A 25,727-nucleotide genomic window follows, 5' to 3' on the forward strand; every position below is an offset into this window, starting at 1 on the left:
AACAAGAGCAAAACTCCATCTCAAAAAAAAAAAAAAAAAAGATTAATTTAATAGGCCAGGCATGGTGGCTCACACTTGTAATCCCAGTACTTTGGGAGGGCAAGGCAAACTGATCACCTGTGGTCAGGAGTTTGAGACCAGCCTGGCCATGATGGTGAGATACCATTCTCTCATAAAAATACAAAAATTAGCAATGCATGGTGGCACATACCTGTAATCCCAGCTACTTGGGAGGCTGAGGTAGGAGAATCACTTGAACCTGGGAGGCAGAGGTTAACAGTGAGCAGAGATCATACTACTGCACACCAGCCTGGGCGACAACAGCGAGTCTCCATCTCTAAATAAATAAATAAGCAAATGGGCATTTGTTAACTCTGGATTTGCTGTTTTGGTTATGACTTTTTTTTTTTTGTAGACAAGAGGCTCACTCTGTCGCCAGGCTGGAGTGCAGTGGCGCGATCCCGGCTCACTGCAACTTGTTTTCCGGTTTCAAGCAATTCTCCTGCCTCCCTAGTAGCTGGGACAACAGGCACGCACCACCACGCCCGGCTAATTTTTTGTACTTTTAGTAGAGATGGGGTTTCACCATGTTGGCAAGGATGGTCTCGATTTCTTGACCTTGTGATCCACCCGCCTCGGCCTCCCAAAGTGCTGGGATTACAGGCGTGAGCCACTGCGCCCGGCCAGTTATGACTTTAAATAGAAAATTAAATGCTTGACCCTTATATCAAATTAAACTGGCTAGCTTTAAACAGACTTAGTTTTTTCAAATTACATGTTCAGTCTAGAAAAAAGACAGAGATGTGTGACAAAATACAAAGTGAAAGGACACTTCTTACCTTTCTGTTTTTTGAGAGGCACAATATAGGATATGCTGGTAAGTGAGCAGGCTCGAACCAAACTGGATTGAAAATATCGCTTGGGTACTTACTAGCCATGAACTGCAACAATTAATCTGTTTGAATTTGTATGTAAAATAGGGATAAAAACTAGAGTAATTAGAGTTAATTAATTCTATGTAAAATAGGGATAAAAACTAGAGTAATGAGTTAATACATCTAATGTCATTAGAGCAGTGCTTGGCACAGTCAGTGCTCAATTAATATTATTAAACTCCATGTATGTGGATACAAACATAGAGATGCAAAATAAAGACAATTACATATATGTTGAAAAAGGTATTCCAAAACTCCATATGGCTATAAGGACATTACATATTCAAGTTTGAATGGCTGCCTGTTCCACTGTATAACCTACACCAGAAACTGACACACTAGGTCTCAAGTAACCTGATCCTTTGTTCTTTGACATCTGGCGAGTACTTCATTCAGCACAGGTCCTTTGGGAAGGCTGCTCCTCCCATCATCATCATATACTGCATTATTTAAAATTATCTATTTCAAGTAACGATACACAATGAGATTTCAGTGCATTCTCAGCCCATGCTGCTTTATTGCTAGAAAATATATATACACAGGTGCAGAGTTTCCAGCTCTTTTAACCGTTCCTTTTTACATCAAAGAATTACATTTCTTCTTCAAAAACCCCAAAGATGCATAGATTGAAATCAAGCTGCATTTTGTAATACTTTGAATAATATTAAATGAAATTCTTTTTAACATTATACACCAGTGGTGCAATAGAGAATATGAAGGACAGCACGTAAACACAGTGAGCAGCTCATATTCTTACAAGACAGTAAGTAAAGTATAACATGAAGGACAGTCTAGGAGAATCTTTCTGGTTATAAGAGATTAGTGGTTTTATGAAAAATGCCAAGACTGTTACTGTTTAAGGATTGATGATAATGTATTACCAGAATACCTTTCTTACCCCTAGGAGAAAAATATTTTTTCATCCCATGTTTTTTTTGTTTTGTTTTTTAGTATGTATACATTCATCTCAGTTTTACTATCTGGGATAACTCAGAATATAACCACAGAGATTTCATTTTATTTTTATAATGTTTTACACCCACATGTTGTGTTGTGTTTTCTTTTACTGTGGATGAAATTAAGGCAGGATTCCTACAGAATTAGAGGGAGGCATGCTGCATCAGAATTCCCTGGCCAGGAAGGAACTTTTTCCAACTCCATACACCTCCCTCAGAATCTGATTCACTTCCCTGAGACAGTGTCATTTCCTTCCTTTCTCCTACTAGAAATTCCTGCCATGGAGATTCAGTTTCACTGATGGCCATGTGTCACATGCTCATGTGCTGGGTTAGAAACAATGACTGAGGACCACAGCTCAAAGGAAAACTCACGGCCCCTCCTCACCCACCCTGTCCACCAGGCAACACTCTCTCTTTAAGGAGAAAAAGTGCTGCTGTGGTTGAATAGGTTTTAAAACTTTAAATGGGTCACCACGAGTAATTAATCACCATGGGTACTTAACAGTCACAGTTCATTTCTAATAATTGGCACTCTTCAGATATTTACCCAGCAAGGTGCATCAGTCCTGAATTGTGAAGGCAACTGCCTGAAGAGCCACCTCTTCCCCCCCATCTTTCATCTAAGGGACACCTGGCATAGGTGGTGTGCTCAGCATGTAGGCAAAGGTATCCTGATTTCTTCTGCTTGTCATATAAATACTTGAACTCTGCACACATCAAAGTGGTCATATCCAGGTGTGAAATTTAGGTTAAAAAGACAGCAAGAAAAATCAAGTTCTTCAGCCTGCCTTACTTCTAGGCTACCAAGGTTAGATATTTCTCTTCTCCCTAAGAGCTGAGAACGAGCTCATCTGAGAGTGAGCTGCCGTAAGCCTTTCCCCAAGCGTCCTCATTTATGAACTCTAACTTTAGAATCTCCAGGAAAAGTATTTTTCCACTTATTTATATAAAGGACATACTATTTTTCACTTGTGCATGCAGTCTAGGATTACAACTAGTAAGGCCCAACTAGAATCTTTTAAAATCAAAGGCTACATCTGATACAATAACTAATTCATTATATGAACCTAAATAACAATGACAACTAATATAACGATGAATGTGAATAAAATAGAAGAAAAGAAATACAAAATTCATCTATTATTTATACTGGTTAATATTTTTAAAAAGCTATTCCTCGTCAAAACTTCCTATCTACATGGTTTTGCTCTGAACTGGAAACAAGGGCCACATCTTATTCTTTTTTGTATCCTAACAGCATGTAATACTTAGGAATAAAAATGCCAAGTCCTTATTGTTCACTGACTGTTCAACCACAAATGTAAGATATTTTGATTTATTCAACAAAAATTATTAAGGAAAGACAACACTTTCAGGGATCACTTCTACAGTTCATCACTAGACGAGTTTCTGTGAACGTGTGGAGCAGGGGTCCCCAAGCGCAGGGTGGCAGACCAGTACCTGTCCACAGCCGTTAGGAGCCAGGCTGCTTAGCACGGGGTGAATGGCAGGTAAGTGGGCATGACCGCCTGACCTTCCCTTGCTGTCCCATCAGCAGTGGCATTACAGTCTCACAGGAACTCAAACCCTACTGTGAACTGCATATGCAAAGGATCTAGGTTACGTGCTCCTTGTGAGAATCTAAAGCCTGATGAACTGAAGTGAAACAGTTTCTTCCCAAAACTATCCCCCACCCTGGTCCTTGGAAACATTGTCTTCTCACAAACCTGGTCGTTGGTGCCAAAAAGGCTGGGGACTAGAAGGAGGCACACAGCTCCCTCACCAGCCTGAAGCTGGCTCTTGGTGCTGCCACGCTGCAACTGCCATGTGCCGTGGATCGTGGATGATTCTTCTTTTCCTCCTCTGGGAGGAAGGGCAAGAGGGGAAGGATGCAGTCTGAGTGGTTTTCCTTACTTGTTAAAACAAAGTGTGTGTTAGTGTTCTGGTCACAAAGTTACAAATTATATTTACACAATTTGTACTTTTTTTTGTAATATTATCCACTTAAAGAATCTTGAATCTTGTGAAACGAATCTTTTCTACTAGGATATTGTAAAGAAACATCAAGTACAAAATTTAGTATATTCTTATAATATTTATACAGTTGAAATTGATAGAATAGCAAGCCACATTGATATTTAGAGGTAATAAGCTAGAGAGGCCAATCTTACATTTCACTTCATAGCTGCCGTTTGTTATTACATAAGGTACACAATATCCATTATTACATGTAACTGCGTAATTCCTTAAATTTATTTTGAAATAGATTATTTTACCAGATGTTCAGTTACAGATGTGAGTTTTTGTTATTCAGCAATGAACACATAACTTTTAGCTTTAAAAATACATGTGTATTTATTAAGAATTGTGCAGTCGATGTGCTTTTTTTAAGGTAGATAAATCCATATGAAGCTTCCATCTACCAGTAGCAGTAGACCTTACGTTATCCTCAGCTCAGTCTGAAACATTATTTGCCTTTTGTTAGCCTTTCTCCACTAGAGGTTCGTGTCCCCTAGAGGCCTTGCAAAAAGGTGAAAATTTCCCAGCAGCATTTTTACTCCTTTTGCTTTCATACAACTGACAAAGTCCACTGAAGTGGTATCTGACATGAAGGAAACAAAGAATAACGAGGAAATAGTAAATGTGAGAGTTAAGCAGTGAAATACAACAATGTAAATTTTCAGCATAACAAAAATTGGGTTGTCAGAATCCTGCTATAAGCTACTAGTGTATTTTGTATTCCATTTTTATAATAAATATTAAGTATCTCATATAGTGTAAAATTTTGGGTGACACACGTGTATATATATTTTTGTGTGTAACTACACACACCTAAGTGTATACAAATATATATATGAATTCACATATACATATATGCATACATCCTACTCTACAGAAAATTACCCTATTTTAGATAAAATCTATAGGATAAATTAAAGGTATTATAAACCACCTCTTTATATTTTCCAAAGAGACGGGCAGATCATATTGTATTTCTAGGACATTTTTTCTCCACAGGGATTCAGGTATTTGGGTATCCTACAACAATCTCAGTTATGCAAGTTCATTTCGAATCAGTACTTGATGAAGACACGGTGGTTCTGACGTGCTGCCAGTGGCATCCAGATTTTAGTGAACTAGAAGGTGTACCATGCTGACAACTGAGTCATAGCTGTACTCAGCTCAGATAAGGAACCCACAAATCCGCAGATCAAATGGTAAGCAGAAATCTTCTTTGCCAGTAATGAAGCCACAGGTATTGCATCACAAGAGAGAACGGAGTTTTATAAAATCAGAGATTTAAAGTGGAATCAACAGCTGTCAACGAGCAGCAAGGTAAGGAAACTAAGGGATTAAAACCACCAGTTAAAAGCACCTGATTGAGAGTCTGGCATTTTTTAAGCAAGGTATGTTATAATCAACCTAAAAGTCCATGTTTAAAATTAGGCAGGTTTTACAGAGAGCAAAATACATAGAGCAAAACATCAGAACAGCAGATCACTCATTTTCATGTAGCAGCAGTTAGTGGATATTAACGAAACAGAAGGGAGTCAAATTACAAGGACATTATCTTTTTTAAAAATACACAATTTTTACTAGAAACATAAAACATGAACACAATAAAAATGTGAAGTAGGGCCAGATAGTACAAGTGAAAAGCTAAAGTCTCACTAGAGGTAAGATTTGAGATTCATCTTTACTTGTCCACAAAAGCCACTGTTATCCCGACTTCAGCTACTGAATGGAGATGTCATCTCACACACACAAATAGACACAGGTTTGTGTTCCTGGACTATTCTGCTCTGCTGAGTCACTATCTGCACCAGTGCCAAAGATCCTATAGCTTTAAAATATACTTCAACATTTGATAAGAACATTCTCTGCCTGCATTACTTGTCTTTTTCATAACTTTCCAGCCACTTTTATATATACATTTTCAGTTAAACTTTGATTATTTTTTTTTAAAAAAATTCTATTTGGAAATGTTACTGATATTGTAGTGACACTACAGACTTTATCAACTTAGGGAGAATACGTATCTTCATAATCTCTCTCTCCCAAAATTGAATTTAACCTTGGGAGTAGGATAGAGTAGGAAAGGAACTGTATGTGGAAGGCAGGTAATTAAAATGGCCCATAACATTATATGTCATCAAAATAAAATGTCACATTTCTCACAGCCATCCTGAAAAGGATGAGCTATTTATTTACAGCTCAATAAATAAGCACTGATTATAATATTATTCCAGTGACAAAACATGTTGGCCTCTTCTGATAAAAATTACATAACCAATAAATGTCTTTCTTTAGCACAATCCTCAACATTCCAAAATTCTGTATCTAGAAATCAATGATTTCATAACGACATTACACAAAGGAAAGGGAATTACTTGATATCAGACACAAAACAGTCCTAGCATAAAATTAGAGGATGGAATTATGGAAGGTCCTACTATACATTAAAATATATTTGAATTTTTTGTTTTATTTTTGAGACAGGGTCTCACTCTATTGCCCAGTGTGGGGGTTCAGTAAGAGTGGCAGAAAGAGTTGTAAGAGAAATTATTTTAAGAAGTTATAGAAAATAGTCACAGACCTTCTTGGAAGGCTGGAAGGTTTTGTAAAAAGCCTCAGGGTAAAGTTATGGCTGAAGGCAGCCTAATCCTCTTTGAGCTAATAGCAAGAATAAATAACAAAGGAATGTAAGAGTTTATGTAAATCAGTTGTTTACTCATGTGGTCTTAAGACTAACCTTTGACTATCCACAGATGCATGATTGCTTTCCACTGGGTGTAGGGAGGTGACCAGATTTATCACCTACAAATGGTGTTTGCTTTAGGCAACAGAACCTGGCCTTGAATCATTATCCATATGTGTGTTGACTCAGAGCCTCTGTTATTAAATCTATACTTAATAAATGCCCTGAGTGCCAGCTGGTCAGGGCCAAATGGCTGCTATCTGTTTCAGCAGTGTCTGTAAGTGGCCACAGACCCCCAGCCCACTCTTTGACTAGAGATTTCTGTTTGAGTACATTTGTTCATCCATCACTGGGTCAGGACCTTGACAGCCCAGAATGGAGTGCAGTGGCACTGTCTCAGCTTATTTCAGCCGCCGTCTCCCAGGCTAAAGCTATTCTCTCATCTCAGCCTCTCAAGTACCTGAGACTACAAGCATATGCAACCATATACAGCTGATTTTTAAATTTATATAATTTTGGTAGAGATGGGATTTTGATATGTTGCCCAGGCTGATCTTGAACTCCTGGGCTCAAGCAATTCACCTGTCCCAGCCTCCCAAAGTGCTGGGCTTACAGGTATGAGCCACTGCACCAAGCTAAAATATGTTTGTATCACAGTGTATGACCTGGGGTTTCAAATGCATGATATGTGTCTATCTATTAGCATAAAGAGGAAAAGCCACTTTCTTCCAAGTTGCAGGAGTCAATTATACATACAGAAGTAGATATTTTGTCTGACTGCTACAAGATGCTGTCCATCACGGTGACTTCCATAATGACATCAAGTAAAAATCCAAGCAGCAAAATAGAATACCTCTGGATTTAAAATCAGAAAATCAGGTTTCATGTTCTAGTTATTCAGCAAGCAACTTAAACTTTGTGAACCTCATCAACAAAGTGAGGATACTTATATTTAACACAGTTCCTGCGACATCATGAGATTATATGTTGAACTTACTGAGACATAAACCATTTTACTAAATACAAAATCATTTCAATTTATTATCATGTAAGCAGAATAGAATTTTGGTCAAAATCATATATAAATCATTTCTTAAAAGTTATTCTGTACCCAACAGATGCCAACTTACTTTACAACCTGGGAAGATATTTTGTTAACTGCCAACCTAGCGGATGTAAACAAGCCTCCAAATGGCCTTCTACTCAGACTCACAGAGTGAATAGCAAAACTAAGGGGGCCTGAGAATGAGCTCCAACTTTTTTCTTTGTAGAAATTCTACTGAAAAGTGGTAAGCGCATTTTAAATAGACTTAATTTTTTAGAGCAACTTTGTGAAGAAAATTGAGAGAAAGACACAGAGTTTCCACGCAGCGCCTGTCCCCACACACGCACAGCCTCTCCTACTATTGACATCCCCCAAAAGTGGTACTTTCTTTTAAACCACTGATGACTCTACATTGAAATATCATCATTCAAAGTCCATGGTTTACATTTAGGGTTCACTCCTGGTGTTGCACATTTCGTAGGTTTGCAGAAATGTATAATGGCACATGCCATCATTAAAGTAACACAAAGAAATCCTCTGTTTATTCATCCCTGATCCTAACTCTATCTCAATGCGCTTCATATGTTTTCGTAGCACAGGATTTTTATTTTGGGAAATCACTGCACTGCCTTTGTCTCCCCAACAGTGTGGCTCCTTCTTACTTGAAACCTCAGACAGCGTCATGGCTTTTACTAATCTAACTACAAGAAACACTGAAAAGCAGTGGAGCGATTTCAGGAAGCTTTTATTTTAATTACAAGTTTCAATACCTCTTTATCCACGCTTCTCATATTTAATCTCATCACCATAGTCATTTGGGTCACTTAAAAACCAACTCCCCAATCAGTTATAGCCACTAAAATATGTTCCTCAGCGCAATAGTTTCATGTGCCTTGCTAGTCTCCATAATAACAATCAACATATACAATCCATATTATGTGAAATTTGAAATTCTACTAAAGACAAATGCAATTTCTTTCTCAAGAAAGATTAAACTAGCTCATTTGCCGTATTTTAATCAGAATCAAGTACGTATGACATGCTGAGGCAAATCACTGCTGCTCAGGGGGTTGATGAAACACATTTCTTCCCACCTCAGATTGTTTGTTTTTTCAGTTCATTAGGAAGCTCTCAGGAACACTGCATCTATACTTGGTGTACTTTATTTGAAGCAGGGAATTAACACTTCACATTTCTTCAAGGTTGAGTAACAAAGATTTACAGAGTCCTCTCCCCACACTCCTTCTGCTCGTGTCGCCTAATCAAAATGTATTTCAGTTTGTCAGTCCAAGGCACTCTGCTGAGAATGTTTAACAAGGAAACTGAGAAGATAAATGTCAGCCCCATAGTACCCTCAAGAACACAAGACCCTCACAAGAAAAGCCACAGTGAGATCTATTGTGTGATAAAGCACATCAATGTGACGTTTTTCTATTTAAATAAACAGGTTATTAGGAGAGAATTAAATAATCATTGAAAAAAATATTCAACACTCACACTGTTTCATTTTTTTAAATTGGCCATTATGAATTCTAGAAAAAAAACTATTCTAATTTTTATTATACAAATATTCTGATTATTTGATAGAACATAATTTGATGTAATTATCTTTCCATAAACAGGACTAGAGGTTTGTGGTGAAACTTTTTTACTTGTACTTGTGGATTATAATTTAAAGTTTTTGTTGGTTTTGCTTTGCTTTTAACATTCAAATAGACATAGTAAAGCTTATTTTAGTAAGCTCATGCTTAAAGTACATGGTAGCAGTTTGTACTAGAAAGGTAATTATTGCTTTATTATAAAGCTATTATTAAATAATGCAAAAACAATGGGCGATTGGATTGAAAATAAGAATTCAAGATATATCAAACCAATAGAATTATAAAATTAAATAGCATTTAATCATCTCTTTAATAGAATTAGTTAATATAGTTAGAATCAAACAATTCTAGCCACAAATACAACAGTCTCATTCTTTGAGAAGAAAGCAAAAATTATTTAAAAATTTCATATCAGAAGATATAGCTACAACAGACATATACACAAGCAGGTAGAGAAGGATCTAGAAGTGACAAATGACAAACAGAACAGTGTACAAAACTGTAACATGAAAACCCCCTGGTTTAAAAAGTACAGGAAGGCCGGGTGTGGTGGCTCACACCTGTAATCCCAGCACTTTGGGAGGCCAAGGCAGGTGAACCATGAGGTCAAGAGATCAAGACCATCCGGCCAACATGGTGAAACCCCGTCTCTACTAAAAATACAAAAATTAGCTGGGCATGGTGGTATGTGCCTGTAGTCCCAGCTACTTGGGAGGCTGAGACAGGGGAACTGTTTGAACCTGGGAAGCAGAGGTTGCCGTGAGCTGTGATGGCACGACTGCACTCCAGCCTGGTGACAGGGCAAGACACTGTCTCAAAAAAAAAAAACAAAAGAAATGATGGTTTGGTATGACAACAGTGTTGACCTTGGAATACTGAAAATGTCCAGGTACAGTTGATTTGTCTCATAGNAAAAAAAAAAAAAAAAAGCACAGGATCTCATGTAATATAACCCTATATTCTTCAGTAAATTCTAATAATCACGCTGTCATAAGTTTTTAATTCAACAACCATCATCATCCATTGTTTTCTCCTTATACGTAGGATACTATAGCAGATGCTGGGAAAACAGTGACAAATGGTCCCTGTGTGTCCATAAGATTTACCACATTATAAGGATGACAAATGAGCAATCAAGGGCAACACAGCATCATAACCAGTGTGATGGTGGCCGTCCATGTTCTGTGGGAGCCTCAGTCAGAGAAAAGAGAAAGGGGAGGGCAGAGAAGTTTGTCTGCTCTTTTACATTTCAAAGGAAGTCCAAAAAGTTTTGCTATTTAGTAAGATGCCTCTAGATGTCTTATGGAAAAATGGAATTGCCATGTTTAAGACTGAAGACAGGATAAGACTAAAAATCCAGATTCACTAGAAAAGAACTAAATAATATTTTAATCTCAAAAAAGAACATAACAAATTCAAATTGCTATCGTAATTTTTAAAGCTTCCATGCTTAAATCGGCATCTAGAGCCTTTGGCTACCCAGAAGTAATTAGTAAAACCCAAATTTCCTAATTTTTTTTTTTCCTTTTGGAATAGTTTTAGATTTACGGAAAATTTGCAAATATAGTTCAGAGAGTCCCCATATACCCTTCACCCAGCTCTCCCTCTTAAGTGTGTCTCATGAAAAGAAATCAAATGTAGCTTTTCCAGTAGTTCTCTGGTGGCTCTGTTTCAGATGCCGGTGTTTTAGCAACTGCAGAAATTAAAGTGACCAGAGGAATCTCAGGTCAACAAAAGAGCAAAAGGAGAAAGGAAATCTCTAATGAAGGAGATCACTTTTTAAATGGATCTTCAGGCTGGACCCAGTGGCTCATGCCTGTAGCCCCAGCACTTTGGGAGGCCAAGGTGGGTGGATCACTGAGGTCAATAGTTGGAATCCAGCCTGGCCAACATGGTGAAACCATGTCTCTACTAAAAAAATACGAAAATTAGCCAGGCTTGGTGGGAGGCATCTGTAATCGCAGCTACTGGGGAGGCTGAGGCAGGAAAATCACTCCAACCCGGAGGCAGAGGTTGCAGTGATCTGATATCACACCACTGCACTCCAGCCTGGGTAACAGAGCAAGATCTTGTTTTAAAAAAGTAAAATTAAAAATAAAGGGATCTTCAGTGTAGCATCAATTGTTCAGATATTACTATAATTTAGCTGAATCAACTGATTCTAGTTCTATGTTATCCCTATTTCTATATTTTCCATCCTATATGCTTTTAACATTTTATAGTCTCCTTATTTTTATGCAATCAAGTAGAAATTCATGAGCTGACTCCGATTTTTCCACTGTGAATCTCAAAAAGTATACTCAGAAGCCTACAGAGATAAAATCTGAAGTTATATCAGTTATATAAACCAGAGAGGTCAAATAATGATGCTTTTGGATCCAAAAATGTCACCAGCAAGCAGTTAAGAGTTTGATTATATAAGATCTTACATGTCTGGGCTTTAAAATATATATATATATATATATATATATATATATATATATATATCTCCATTTAGTTTGTATTCTAAATGGTTAGTTTAAAAAAAACTGAACAATTATAAAAATTAATATAACTGCTTTGGATTTGCTCTAATCAGTAAAGAAACACTTAAGCATTATGAAAGTTCCTGTCACAGTTCTGATTTGTATTTTTCTGCATTAATTAAAAATTGGTTTTAATCCAAGTATCAAAGATAATGAAGAAAAACAACACTTTAGAAAATTAATAACGTTGTTTAAGGAATCCTGTGGAAAACTTTTCTGAGATGTTATTTTGGATGTTTTTTCTAATTTTTTTCCAATAGAAAATAAACATGATGTGCACAAATTTTCAAAATTTAAAATGCATACATTATGGAAATATTTTTCAATATATGTGTATCACTCATCGAATTATTTAATAAAATAGGTCTACGTGACAATTTTTATGTTAGAAAATTGTATTCTTGACAATCAGCAAAGTCCAGACTTGGGAAAACAGAACAAATTACCTGGTGCAATGGTTAACTTTATGTGTCACCTTGAATGGGCTAAGGGATGTCAAGACAATTGCTAAAGCATTATTTCTGGTAGTTGTTTCTGGAAGAGACTAGAATTTGAAACAGTAGTCTGAGTTAAAACTATCTACTCTTACCCATGTGGACAGGTAGCCTCCAATCCCTTGAGGACCCAAATAAAAGAAAAACGGGGTAGAAAGGACAAATTCTGTCTTGCTGTGAGCTGGGACCCCTGTCTTCTCCTACTCTGGGATGTTGAAGCTCCTGGTTCTAGGGCCTTCTTCTAACTCCAGGGTTTATACCATTTCCCCCCACCTGCAACACATCACTCTCGGCATCCTCAGACCTTCAGATTTAGTCTAAAGAATAGTATCATCTACTTTTCTGGGTCTGAGCTTCTAGACAGGATATCATGGGACTTTCTGGCCTCCATAATCCCATAGACCAATTCCCATAATAAATCACCTCTTGTATCTATCTAATCTATCTACCTACCTACCTGCCTATCTCCTATTGTTTTAGTTTATCTGAAGAATTCTAACACACCTGGTTTTCTGAACAACTGAAAACAGAAAGAGGTAGAGGGAAAGAGGGGTACAGAAGACAGAAACTATACATTAAAAGATAGGCAAGAGATATAAGCAATCACAATGTATGGAGTTTATTTGAATCTCCATACAAACAACTTAACAGTTAAAAAACTTAACCAAGGAAAAGTGAACACTATCTGGATATGAAATAATATTAAGAAATCCTGAAGATGTGACATTAAAATGTAATAGTGGTAGCTTATGGTACTATGTATATTTTGCTTCTAGCATTTATTTACAAATGAAATTATATGTTTACTGGTATTTTCATAAAAATAATTTGGAGACAGCAACGTGTAGGTGTAAGTATTGATAATCCTGGCTATGAATTTAAAATATTTGATACTACTGATGAAACATGAAGTTTGCTCTATCTCCTGTACTTTTTAAAAAGATTTGAAATTGTCTAAAATGCGTATTTAAAAAATGTATTCTAGTACTAGTTCTTTGACTAGACATAAAACAATCAAAAAAAATCAGTCAATGCCTTTTGTGCTTTGTTTCCTCTTTGGTGAAACAATGGATAAAATCGAGTTTAATTGACATTCATTCAACAAATATTTACTATAATATTCATTCCAGCTCCAAACAATGTAATTTTCAATTTCTCCCAGTCCGCTGCAATTGCTATTAAAAAATAGTTCCATCACCCACTAACTCTACAATGTCATTTTAAGAATCACTGAATTCATTAACTATTTATTCATTCACTTAGTGCCAGTCAACATGCTAGAAATGGATTTAAAAAATTAAAGGCATCGAATTTTGGCGTTATTGTCAAGTCATGTATAAAATTAATACAATTAATGCAGTAAAGTGAAACTCATAAATAAATTATGTAAGTTAAACTGGCTTTGGTTTTCTGATGTATAAACACAAGATTTTAGACAACCCCCTTTTCCCTCCCCAAAAAGCCTCATTCAGAAGAACTCTTCTTTACTAGAAAGAGGAAAATTCTCATTCATGTTGACCAAGGAAGCAAGGGCCAGAAGAATACCTCTCATCCTTAGGGCAAGTTTCAGGAAGGAGTTTGAGGATAGAGAGATTCAATAACTAGGTCTTTGCTCTTTCACTCTCCCTTTTTCCCTTTTAGAAAAATGCAAGACGTAACAGCAAGGAAAATTACAGAACAAACTAAGGGAGAAATGGTGCTAAAGATATAAGGCATGATTATAACATGGCTCTTTCTAGTCCCACAGCCAGTCAGTGCTTTAAGTCTTCAGCGATTAGAAACAGGCAAACAGTAGTGACCATGACCCAGCCTGGACAGAACAGACCTGAGTCTCTGTCTCCACTGATGAAACAAGGGCTCCCTGAGCTTGTTCACACCAGGCATTTAATTAAGACAGACACAGTATCACCTTCTAAAACCCAGGGAATATGGACAAAACAGTGTTGATATGCCCTTACTGTCTTCCCTGTCTCTTTCCCCTACTAAACTGATTCAACCCAAATATAAAAACTTTAAAATGTTTGGTTTACATAGTTTATCTCAAATCACTGCTTGTACACAATAATAGTCACTGATTTTTTAGACCTTGTTGAAATGCAAAACATTCTGTTAGGAAAACCAAGAGACATTACATCATCTTTCATAAAGCTGGCTTTCTTTTTTCTATTTTAAGAAATGTTTCTTTACAATGTCATGCCTTTTGGGTGGAGACAGACAGATATAAGTAGACGCCTTATTGAAAGCCGAGTATGACAAACTCAGATTTCAAGAACTTGAGAGAGATATTAAAATGCAAATATCACAGACTCAAATTTACAGGTGCATCAGTAGTTGAATCTTCTAGTAACTATATTCATCTAAACCTTTATGGATTATTTTTCTTCTCCTGGTGCACTGAAGGCTCCTGCATTTATGGATATTTCAGTATGTATTATTCTTGACACTAATATTGTTAGAAAATTGTGATGATTTTTTTAAAGCTTCCTTTGCCAGAGTAACAATAATTGATTTCTATTTTATTACTGTGTTTAAGGCATAGAATTACAAATAAATATATTGTGACTATTAATTTTTATTTTAAATATTTCAAATGCTTGCCACTGATCTAATCCTGTTCAGATCAGCTTCCCTTGACCCCCCAGATTCTACCAAATTTTCCTATTATTCTTTTCTATTAATCTCTGCCCTGCATTCATCCCAGTCACACCTTTTGCCTGGGCTCCTGATTATTTAATGTCTTGCTATTTCATTATTAATGCATATTTAATACTTTCCGAGATGAATCATTTATTCATATGTAGAGCTGGACTGAGAGAACGGAATCTGGTCACTTTGGAGCATATAGCCAGAACTGGTTTCCTAAATCCACAGCCACAGAACCCTCACAGGGTTGTAATTTCTTTCTCTTCATCGGTGGTTCTCCTATGTTACCGTGTATCAGAATCACTTGGAGGGCTTGTTGAATCACAGACTGCTGGCCTGACTGTCTGGATTTCTAATATTCTCAGTTGAAGCTTGTGTTGCTAGTCAGGTCCACACCTGGATGAAGCACTATGATTATTACGACTCTCAGTTACTTCCACACAATATATAATTCTATTTTTTCCTATATCTGGAAGAATTCAACAGATTCTTGCCAAAAATGGCCACATCCCATTAAAAATAGTAAGCAATAATAATGCTCTATGTAATTTTATTCCATGTCAAACGGCACTTACTTTTACAGGTATTGACATGGTTCATAGAGGTAAACGCAAAAAATTACCTATATTTTGTTATGTTTCCACATTTCCTATTAAATAGGTTCTGTGTTGTTTTATTGATAAACGAACTAGAGATAAGACAGAGTAAGAGAGTTGCCCGAGGTAAATCAGCTAATAAATGAAGCTAGGACTTAATCCTAGGATTTGCACAGACGACTCTCCCTATAGTCCCCTCCTACTCAAAGTACAGCCTCACCCCAGCAGCACTGTCCGCCCCAGCCTGGAAGCCTGACACAGACTCAGGTGCCATCTCAGACCTATTAAATCACAATCTGCATTTTTACCAAGATCCCCAGGGGATTCTAGGCATAGTAAAATTTGAAAAATACCATTCTACCTCCCTAAAACAAGTAGCTTTAGTGAACTTCTTTTGCCTATCAATTTTAGTGCCAGTTTTCACTTTGAGCACAATTCTGAAGCTTTCTCAGGTGTGTATGTAGTATCTTCCATGCCAAAACAGGCTCTTCTTTGCCATGTTAAGATTCTGTGTACATCTAGTTATTTGCAGACTGGAAATAAATGCTACTTAAGATCATTCTAATTTCAAAAAAGTTTTTAAAACACAAGGTCATGGTTTTAACAGTAGGTTATGAGATTTTGTTTTTGTTTTATTAAAGGTATTTCATTCCCCAAAGCACCTCACAAGGGGTATTCCATTAAGTTACAACCCAGTAACATCCTTTTGCTTATATTAAATTGAACGATATTCATAACTGTTATTTTTTTAGCACTTTACAGATTAGGTGTGATTGGATTAATTCCTATTTTCAAATAAAATCTTTCACCAAAGATCAGCCCAGTGAAACTGTTATTTTTTAATAATGCTATTTTTCAAGCTAAAATAGAGACTCCAGCTAAACAAAACTCTATCAATACTATGCCAGAAGTCTTGGAACGAGCATGAAGATCTACAAAATAAATTAAATTTTCTGTTGCCATCTCCGTCTCATGACCCGCCCTTTACTAAACCCTTCATCTAAAATTGCCACAAACGTTCTGTGACCGGGTCAGGGCACACTTGCTTGGGGGAACAAGACACATTAAGGAACGTTCAATATATCTCAGACATAAGGAGCAAGTGAAGCAAATGTAATATCCTGTCATAAGATGCAAGCATAATTTTCTGCTGTGCGTAGCTTTCATCCTCAATTGTCACCATGTGACTATCTTCACTGACACTCATCAGGAATGCTTTGACTAAATCACAGGAACTTATTTTTATTCAGTATTTGTTTTGCTTCTATCTACAGCAGTTCCCCATTATCTACAGTTTTCCTTTCCAGTTTCAGTTACCTGCAATCAATTGCAGTCCAAAAATTCTTAAGTAGAAAGTTCCAGAAATAATCAATTTATAAAATTTAAATTGAACACTGTTCTGAGTAGCATGATGAAATTTCTCATCATTCTGCTCCATCCTGCCCCAGACATGAATTCTCCTTTCGCCCAGCACATCCATGCCCTATATGCTCTCCACCCATTCGTTACCTAGTGGCCATCTCAATCATCACATCGACTACCTCAGTATTAGAACCACAGTGCTTGCATTCAAGCCATCCTTATTTCACTTAGTGCTGGCATCGAAGCACAAGAATAGCGATGCTGGCAATTCAGATATACCAAAGAAAATATGTAAAGTGCTTCTGTTATGTGAAAAGGTGAAAGTTCTTGACTTAATAATGAAAAAAATGTAGGCTAAAGCTTGCTAAGATCTACAGAAAGAACATACCTTCTATCTGTGAAACTAAGGAGAGGAAAAGAAATGTGTGCTAGTTTTGCTGTTACACTCCAAACTGCACAAGTTACAGCTACAGCCTCAGTGCATGGTAAGTGCTTAGTTAAGATGGGAAAGCGCATTAAATTTGTGGGTGGAAGGCATGAACAGAAAATGTGTCCTAATTGACAGCAATGCATTGTGTCAGAAAGCAATGAACCTATACAAAGACTTCAGCAAGAGACCCCTGAAGCAAATGACACCAAGATACTTACTGCAAGTAAGAGATAGTGACACAGATTCAGGAATAGGTTTGGACTGAAAAATATTAACATTAGTGGACAGCCTATGTTTTCCAATCAAGAAGCTGCTCCCTTATTTTCAGCTGTGTCGAAGCAGTTGACTAAGGAGAAAAAAATACCACCTGAATCAAGTCTTCCATTGTGAGGAAACTGGGCTTTTCCTCAGAAGATGCCCAACAGAGCCTCCATTCAAAGGAGTGCAAAGGAAATACCAGCGCACCAGATATGGAAGGACAGATTAATGCTGGTACTATGAGGCTGAAAGGCATGTGATAACACAGTATGCATTATACAGGGTAAAGAATTCATGTACTCTAGAAAAAAAACAAACAAAAGCTGTCTGCCCATGTTCCAGCATTATAATCAGAAACCCTGGATGACAGCCATCTCATTTATCAAACGGTTTCACCAAGGCTTTATCCCAGATGTGAAAAAATACTTGGACGAGGAAGGGTTGGAATCTGAAGTCTTATTAATACTAGACAATGCACCTGGCCATCCTTAACCTGCTTGCTGTGAAAACGAAAATGTCAAGGTTGGATTTTTACCTTCAACTATAACTTCCTCTCAGTTCAGTCCCTTGACCAGAGCATCACTGAGGCTGTCAAGGTCACATGTACCTACCCATTTTGTGATTGCATTTGACCCACAGTTGATACAGACCCTAATTCTGGAAGTAATATAGTGCTAGAAATCACTCACTATTGCTTAGGCAATAGCATTCATCAAAGCTGCAATCTTTGAGTTAAAATCAAACTCTTAAGCGCCTGCTGGAAGAACTTATGGAGTGAAGTAAGGAACGATTTTAAAGACTGCCCAGGGATCAGTAGAAGAGTGCAGCCAGACAAGTTGGTGGAGTAGGATTTGCCAACATGCTTGATGAAGAAATGAAAGAACAGGCTGAAGGCCATTGAGAAATTTTTTTAAATATATACATAAGGAAGTGGAAAACCTTGTTGAATCATCTACAGAGGAAGAGAAAGATAAAAGGAAACTGAAGCAGAAACTGCTAGCAATGTGGACATTATGATAATACGCCGAAGTGTTTCGAGTTGTGCAGACATTAAAGGACAAAATTATGGAAGAAGATTCTTCAATGGAAGGCAGCATTAGTCACAACCTCTGCAGCAATACTTTAATGAAATGAAAGGAGACAGCAACTTCTGATTACAATGTTCTTCCAAAACATTCTTGCCAAAACCTCTTTCAACTATAAAGGATAAGCAACCATCAACATCATCTGTCTCACCATGATTCCTTGGGTTCAAATCCCACCTCTGTCCAGCTGTGTGATCTTGAATACATTATTAGAATATTTCTTAGTTTTCACATCTTTAAAAATTAAAATAGTACCTACTTTATACAATTAATAGGATTCAAAATGATAAACCATAACATTCCATGTATGAAAACTTAAAATTTGATTTTCAGTCCTAATATCTTTGCTAAGATTCATCATGATTACAGCTTGATTTTCCATAAAAGCCAAAACTAGTACAGAGCGCTTGCCAAATTTACCATATCACATGAGCCCTTGGAACTCAGCAGGTAAGTGCCAAATTGCCTATTAATGACTCTGAACTTACTCAAGGTCAACAGGAAAACTAAAGCACAGCAACTGGCAAGCCTGGCTTCATTATTCATGGCATTTCTGCTGAATCATTAGCTCCTTGCTGGCACATCCAGCAGTCTTATGCCAGGTGTCCCAGTAAGCTGGATTTTTGCTGCACCCTAGGCATTCAGTGAGCCAGAGTCGATAGAAGGAAGACATGCAAAAAAAAAAAAAAAAATCAGATTAAAATATAAGCCTTTAGTATAAATTAACAAGACTTATTTCATAAGCCAAAGAAATAGAGCTCATGACAATATGGTTGAGAGGTTATATAGATACTGTCATGCAAGTACAGATATCGACACTGATACAGATGTAAATATAGATCAAATATGCTACACTGAATTAAATTTGGCAATAGAGCTTGCCTATAACCATTTTCATGAACTTTTTCTTGATAATACTGTTATTTAGATCAATAATAAAATCTCATGCATTCTTTTATCAGGACTATCAAGAGAAAGGAATCAAAGATAATAAATGAGGCTACAGGTAATCTGTAAATATTCCATTTGTGCTACTATAACAGAATACCACAGACTGCATAACTTACGAAGAATAAAAATGTGTTGGCTCACAGTTCTGGAGGCTGGGAAGTGCATTATCAAGGCAGGTTTGGCAATTCTGATCCTAGATGGTGCCTTGAATACTATATTCTCTAGAGGGAAGGAAGGCTTCATGTTTACGGGGCAAAAGAGCAAAGAAAAGAGTGCCCACTCCCGTAAGCCTTTTCTTATTACAGCATTAATTAATTCATGGTTTAATCACTTTTAAAGTCCCCACCCCTCAATACTGTTACCTTAGCAACTGAATTTCAACATGAGTTTTAGAATGTACAAAAGCATCCATACCATGGCAACAAAGGAGGAGTCAAGGAAGTTAAATACATAAGCTGTATCATGTGGGGTAACACGTCCTTCTGACAGTGTCACCAAAGATGTTTTGTGATGGGACAAGATGGCCATTCACCATGCTCATCTCAAAACGTTAGAAACATGCCCTGGACGCAATGGCTTCCTCTTAACAACGTGTGTACATAATACTCCTAATTTTACTTTAAATTATTTAATCAATTTATATTTTTAGTCTGTTTCTGGTTTTAACTACATGATGTAGGACCTTCAGACCTCAAACTTCTATCATTTTTTAAAAATTCCTAAAGGTACCTCTACAAATAGAACATCGTTTTTCATCAGGGATTTACCTGTTCACTTCTAGGGTTTGACCACATTCCCCCATTCACCGTATCTTTTAACACTTATTTCCAAACATTTTCTGATCTTCTTAGTACCTATTTGAAAAATCTTTTCTTTCCTTTTTCACGTATTCACCCGCACCTTCTTTAGTGCTATTGTGTCTGTCTTGCAATGCAGCAGCCAAAGCTGTGTGCAGCATTTTAGGGAGCGCTACAAGACGATATCCAGAGTTAAAAGCTCAAAATGACAGTAGTATAGTCTGAAGCGGCATACAAGTGGCGAGCTGCCAGGGTAACCTGTGTTAACCTGAAAGCTAACAGCTCCCCAAAATGTAATGACAACATTACCCTGACATTAATAAATCATTGATGGTTCAACTAAAAATTTCTTTGCTTAGATCCTGGGATACAGATTTTAAAATCAATTAAGAGTGCTTGTAGATTAAGAAGGGATTCTCGTAAATTAAAAATAGGGTTTAGGGAGAGCTTTTTATTTATTTTTTTTTATTTCTGAGATGAAGTCTCCCCCTGTAGCCCAGGCTCGAGTGCAGTGGCCATCTCAGCTCACCGCAACCTCTGCCAGGGAGTGTTTTTTATTGGACTACGCAGAAAAGGAAATTTACCACCTTACTGACATTTCAGGGATAGTGCTCTTCAGGCCACTTCCTTACCCAGTCATTGAACACTGCTCAGAATTAAGTCTGTAGTTATTCTCAGAAATTTTAAGTCAAGGAAGCAATGGTTTTCCAATCACCCCAATGTCAACACTCATTATTCACCAGAGGCTGCAATAACATTTAAGAGGTAAGCTGACAGATCATCAACAGCTTAGAAATATTTGGGGTTTAAATAATCAAAGGGTAAATGGGACTACTTCATATTTCAGACATTATGAGAAGCAGACAAAATAGTGTTTATGAGTGTCACTCTGGGTTTACAAACACAATCTGAGTTAAACTGCTTGGGTTCAAATCCCACCTCTGCCTAGCTATGTGATCTCGAATAAATTATCAAAATATTTCTTAGCTTTTGCATCTATAAAAATTTTAAAGAGTATTTTTTCATAGTTATTAATAGGATTCAAAATGATAAACCATGAGAAAAACATGGCACACAGTAAGCACCCAATAAACATTATGATTAATCAATAACTTATATGTACATGCATCAAAGAACTCTCCTAAGAGGCTTCCCCACTAAGCACAGTATTGACCCAGTGAATAGATAACAATGGAAACACAGCAAAGCTGCCAAACTGAGTGCACTCAGGCTTGCTTCGTGTTTTAAGCACTAAAGTATATTTGATATTTCATTTAAAAATATCACACTAACATAATGTAAGCCAAAATTCCATAACCATTTTAGAAATACGTGGTTTTTAAAGAAGATAAAGTCTTCCCCATAATTATTTGAGAAATGTTAAATTTCAAATAATTTTTGGCCAGTTTTTCTTGTTTAACTCAACATTTTTGCATATATGATTTTGAATTATATACTGATATCAGAAATGTAATGAATACAATTCTACATTGTAACAGAGTTTTTACTGGCACTACAACAACGGGTTTTAGAATACTGATTAAAAGTGCTAGGAACTGGAGTCAGAAAAAACTTCCTTCAAATTCCTACTCTAAGAGAGAAACAGAGAGATACAAGTCAACGGGTACAGAGTTTTAATAATGTAAGATGAATAATTCCCAGAGATCTACTGTCCGACACAGTGCCTATAACAACAGTGTTACATGCTTAAAAATGTGCTAAGAGGGTATATTAAGTGTTCTCGCACAGAAAAAAAATCATCAATAAGGTGGGAGGAAACATTTTGGAGGTGATGGAATGCTTATGGCACATTGTGGTGACAGTTTCACTTGGTTATATTTATCTCCAAACTCATCCAGTCATTTACAGTGAATATGTACAGGTTTTTGTACGCTAATCATATTACAATAAAGTGATTTGTACAAAGCCCTATTCTGCTGCTCAGTACCTCTATGATTAGGGAAGATTCTATTTCTGAAAGCTGGCTGCAGTCATATTTCTCATCTCCCATGATCTTCATATAATACATCTTGACATTCATCCACTAGAGTGATGAGGTACATGTATTTCCTCCCCTTGAACCTGGGCAGACCTTTATGACTGCTCAATCAACAGACTATGACAAAATTAACACGTGTAAGCTCCATGGCTTGATCATAAAAATGGCTCACTCTTCTGCTTTGCCCTCTTCTACTGCTTAACCTTGGACCCCAGCCACCAAGCTGTGAGGAGGCCCAAACTACTGCCTGTAAATGGAGCTCATGGAGAAGCCTCTGGTAGGTGTTCCTGTCAAGAGATGAGCTGAGAGTCCAGCCAACAGCAATATCAGCTGCCAGACACGAGTGAAGATGTCTCCCAAAGATTACAGCTCAGACACCCAGTCACGCCCAGCCCCAAGCATCAGTGAGTTCCATCCAAAGTCCTGACCCATAGAGTCTGTAAGATTAATAAAGTAGTTTTTACATGCGACTAAGCTCTTGCATGATTTGCTGTACAACGATATTAATTAGAACAGTAAGCCTGGGTGTGTAATGTGGTCTAACCTTCACACTTCTGTCTTCAACATGGGGACACTAGCACCTATAACACAGAGCTGAGGAGAAACAGATGACACAGATGGCAATATTAAAGTAGAGATATTCACAGCTTCTCCCTCCCCTACACTGCTCAGTAGTCTTTGTGGTGATTTGCTGGAGATTTTGTGGCATTGATCAAGGTAATGCCTAAAAACTGCAATACAGGAAAAAAGAAGAAACAAAGAGAATAAGATCACCAAAGACTCCTAGAGAGTAAAAATATTCAGATATTTAAAAATAAACTTTAGAAATGTTTGCTTAAAAACATATTTTAGGATACAATTTAGAACGTTTTGCTGTGTATCTCATTTACATGTATCTTGAAAACATTTCTCAGTATATTCAAGACAGCTTTTGGAAATTCAGACATTACTTTTCAGTGCTTCGTATAAATTTTGTTCATTTTAGATACGATGCTGTGCTAAATGGGCCCTAAAGAAAAAGCCAGAGGAGCTTGTTTTACTTGGGTTACATCAAAGTAAACATAGTGCTTGTTATATAGTTAATAATAATCTGATGGATAAAATCCCAAATAAGGACCCAATGAAATAACAGTATTCAATTATTAATCACAAGTCTCACATGTAAATTCTTATGAGCATTTTTATAGCCACATCTTTTTACTTCACAGTACCTTGCTAGAAAAAAAATAACATTTTGCTTGAATTTCATTCAACTTTATATTTTGCATCAAAAAATAGATTAATTCTATGACAACAAAACAGTTCTAAGATGTAGATCATTTCAACAAATATTTACTGAATTTTTTTTTTTTGTCAAAACACTGTGCATGAGCCAGGAATAAAACAAAGAGGTACTACATATATTGTCCTTCCTCAAAATGCCTACAATTCTAGTTGAGGAGTAAAAGAGGGAGCATATGAACAAGTACAGTAGCCCACTCTTTATAACTGAGGGGTATGTTCCAACACCCTCCAGTGAAGATCAGAAACCACAAACAGCACCAAAACCTATGTACGTGATATTTTTTCCTCTATGTACATAGCCATGGATGACAAAGTTAAATTTACAAATTAGGCATAGTAAGAGATTAACAATAAAATTCAACAATTATAACACACTACAATAAAATTATGTGAATGTTTCCTGTGTGTGTCTCACACAGTATTTTAGTGTACTATCCTGCATGTAACTGAAATCGCAGAAAACGAAATCACTAATATGGAGTACTATAAACCACAAATATATGAGTGTCAGATTACAGCCTACACCAAGAATAGAAGAGTCTTCATAAGACATGTCAAGAGAACAATACAGATTACAAGTGCTATGCACTCAAAATAATTACTGACTAGATTCTGGGAAGAAATGGAAACATTTTCTATATATCAAGGTGCTAGGCAAAGTACTACAGAAGTGAAGAAGAAATAAGATTGCATATGTAGAAAGGAGAAAACTCATTCTGACCAAGGTATAAAGCTAAAAAGCTATTTTTTGTGTTGGTTGGTTGGTTATTTGGTTGTTTGGTTTGCTTTGCTTTCCTTTTAGTAAACTGGCTGTGGCAGAGAAGATGTCTGTAAGATAACTCAGTAATGAAAGCAAAATTGGCAGATAAGGAAATGTGGCAAGTTTAAACATTTTCCTGGAGTCATCAAGGATTCAACAACTACTTTAGAAGGAAACGGCAAGATAAAATATTTGCAATGCGTATTCTGAAGGCGCCATGCAGGATGAATTGAAAACTGGAAGCAGGGCAATTTGTTATTTGCTACTGCCAAGCATGTGATAATAGGCACCTGAATTATTCAAAAACCACAAAAAACATAAAGCCTGGAAGAATATTATGATAAAACTAAATACAGCCTCTTCATTTAGAAATGATGAAACCTTAGACAAATACCATGACTTTGTAAGTCAATTAGTGACAGATCTAGATCAGAAACAAAATCCTGAGATTTTAATTCTATTCTTCCTTTAGTGCTGTGAAATACTTCCTAAATATGCATTATTAAATAACCTACAATTGACCACATAACCCCAGGTTTCATCTAAATAACTGTGTCTCATTGGAAACCACAGCCCATGACACAAGAGGACAGATTTCCGCATGTCTTTGAACTCACATGTTGCAGAATTTCTTTTTAAAATAGTATCAGTTGTAAGATTACATTAGAATCAGAGTAATACGTTTATATGAACCTTGTCACAGTGAGGCTTATATAAATTATCACTGTAAGTTTTTATCAAAATGAACTCAGTATTGAGATAGTAACATTGCTGGTTTACTTACCATTCTTGACAGTTTAAGGACAGATCTCAGGCAGGTATTCACAGAATGTCTACATAAGGCCACTTATCAACATTTTTTTATATGTCTCAGTTACTTTCATGTATTTATTTCTGCTTTGTTTCTCCAATGTATTTGGAAGTCAATATTAAGTGGAAGACAATAGAAATGAAAGCTCAGCCTGTATTGTAATTGAAACTGTGCAAACTTTATCCAGTTAATGCTGCAGAGCCATGAAATTATTCCTGTCTCCTAGAATAGTTGCAATTCTATGAGAGCATTTGGAGCTCATTATAGGAAGAGTTTTCTAATACAGAATGAATAAAGGAATGGGTTTAGATTAAGAATGACTTCATAGCCGGGCGCGGTGGCTCAAGCCTGTAATCCCAGCACTTTGGGAGGCCGAGGTGGGTGGATCACGAGGTCAAGAGATCAAGACCATCCTGGTCAACATGGTGAAACCCCGTCTCTACTAAAAATACAAAAAATTAGCTGGGCATGGTGGCGTGTGCCTGTAATCCCA

This window comes from Cebus imitator, unplaced genomic scaffold (genome assembly GCF_001604975.1).
Source record: "Cebus imitator isolate Cc_AM_T3 unplaced genomic scaffold, Cebus_imitator-1.0 Scaffold247, whole genome shotgun sequence".
Taxonomy (NCBI): Eukaryota; Metazoa; Chordata; class Mammalia; order Primates; family Cebidae; genus Cebus; species Cebus imitator.